At 55.5% G+C, this 2,188-nt stretch overlaps 1 non-coding gene across 1 annotated transcript in view; it reads left to right on the top strand.

Annotated features, from left to right (window-relative positions):
- The first annotated feature begins 604 nt into the window (after nucleotides 1–604).
- The window catches only part of LOC124726559, a 1,909-nt gene continuing 325 nt past the window's right edge, over nucleotides 605–2,188 (top strand). The window contains exon 1 of the ribosomal RNA XR_007006784.1: nucleotides 605–2,188. This exon is cut by the window's right edge and continues 325 nt beyond it. This is a non-coding gene — a ribosomal RNA (small subunit ribosomal RNA).

Raw genomic sequence — 2,188 nt, 5'->3', positions numbered from 1 at the left:
AAAGTAGGTCCTCGCGGGCCCGGTGCGAAGCGCGGTGGACATCTTCAGTGTGCTGGTCCGATTGAGGACTGTGTGCGTTGAGGATGCGCCGCCGCCCGGCGCTCGGCGCCGCGACGCCGTCTGCTGCTCGGTCGCCCCAGCGGTTCTCGCTGGTGGTTTGTATCGCAGCTGTGCGGATGTGTTGGCGCGTGCGCTGTGCTGGGAGAGTTCGCTTCGGCACCCAAGTGGGGCTTTTGTCCTTCTGTGGCGCTGGCGTTGGAGCTGCCGGTCACCGTAGGTGGCGCGTGTTGTCTCCCGCCGGCAATGCCACGACAGCACGCTCCCGGGCCTCTGTCGGCAGCGGCAAGCTCAGTTGGGAGCACGGGTGGTCGCACCGAAAGCGTCTACTCGCCTAACTCCGGGCGATTGCGCCTCTCTCGAACCCGACCAAGTACTTGGGACGGCGCTGCGCGCCGCCGGGACCTGAGAGGGTTTCGAGGTGTATTGTGCAGGGGAGCTCAGCCTCCTCCTGTTTGCAGAATGATTGAGCGGACGCTTGCGTGTTCGCGCGGGCCCCCGGGACACACTCCCGGGCGGCCGGCTGCTCAGCTCTAGTTGACGCAGCTCCCTGGTTGATCCTGCCAGTAGTCATATGCTTGTCTCAAAGATTAAGCCATGCATGTCTCAGTACAAGCCGCATTAAGGTGAAACCGCGAATGGCTCATTAAATCAGTTATGGTTCCTTAGATCGTACCCACGTTACTTGGATAACTGTGGTAATTCTAGAGCTAATACATGCAAACAGAGTCCCGACCAGAGATGGAAGGGACGCTTTTATTAGATCAAAACCAATCGGTCGGCTCGTCCGGTCCGTTTGCCTTGGTGACTCTGAATAACTTTGGGCTGATCGCACGGTCCTCGTACCGGCGACGCATCTTTCAAATGTCTGCCTTATCAACTGTCGATGGTAGGTTCTGCGCCTACCATGGTTGTAACGGGTAACGGGGAATCAGGGTTCGATTCCGGAGAGGGAGCCTGAGAAACGGCTACCACATCCAAGGAAGGCAGCAGGCGCGCAAATTACCCACTCCCGGCACGGGGAGGTAGTGACGAAAAATAACGATACGGGACTCATCCGAGGCCCCGTAATCGGAATGAGTACACTTTAAATCCTTTAACGAGTATCTATTGGAGGGCAAGTCTGGTGCCAGCAGCCGCGGTAATTCCAGCTCAAATAGCGTATATTAAAGTTGTTGCGGTTAAAAAGCTCGTAGTTGGATTTGTGTCCCACGCTGTTGGTTCACCGCCCGTCGGTGTTTAACTGGCATGTATCGTGGGACGTCCTGCCGGTGGGGCGAGCCGAAGGCGTGCGACCGCCTCGTGCGTGCTCGTGCGTCCCGAGGCGGACCCCGTTGAAATCCTACCAGGGTGCTCTTTATTGAGTGTCTCGGTGGGCCGGCACGTTTACTTTGAACAAATTAGAGTGCTTAAAGCAGGCAAGCCCGCCTGAATACTGTGTGCATGGAATAATGGAATAGGACCTCGGTTCTATTTTGTTGGTTTTCGGAACCCGAGGTAATGATTAATAGGGACAGGCGGGGGCATTCGTATTGCGACGTTAGAGGTGAAATTCTTGGATCGTCGCAAGACGAACAGAAGCGAAAGCATTTGCCAAGTATGTTTTCATTAATCAAGAACGAAAGTTAGAGGTTCGAAGGCGATCAGATACCGCCCTAGTTCTAACCATAAACGATGCCAGCCAGCGATCCGCCGCAGTTCCTCCGATGACTCGGCGGGCAGCCTCCGGGAAACCAAAGCTTTTGGGTTCCGGGGGAAGTATGGTTGCAAAGCTGAAACTTAAAGGAATTGACGGAAGGGCACCACCAGGAGTGGAGCCTGCGGCTTAATTTGACTCAACACGGGAAACCTCACCAGGCCCGGACACCGGAAGGATTGACAGATTGATAGCTCTTTCTTGATTCGGTGGGTGGTGGTGCATGGCCGTTCTTAGTTGGTGGAGCGATTTGTCTGGTTAATTCCGATAACGAACGAGACTCTAGCCTGCTAACTAGTCGCGTGACATCCTTCGTGCTGTCAGCGATTACTTTTCTTCTTAGAGGGACAGGCGGCTTCTAGCCGCACGAGATTGAGCAATAACAGGTCTGTGATGCCCTTAGATGTTCTGGGCCGCACGCGCGCTACACTGAAG

The sequence above is a fragment of the Schistocerca piceifrons genome, unplaced genomic scaffold (genome assembly GCF_021461385.2).
Source record: "Schistocerca piceifrons isolate TAMUIC-IGC-003096 unplaced genomic scaffold, iqSchPice1.1 HiC_scaffold_1058, whole genome shotgun sequence".
Classification (NCBI taxonomy): domain Eukaryota; kingdom Metazoa; phylum Arthropoda; class Insecta; order Orthoptera; family Acrididae; genus Schistocerca; species Schistocerca piceifrons.
The sequence above is the reverse complement of the archived record's forward strand: the minus strand, read 5'-3'. Positions and strand labels throughout refer to the sequence as shown.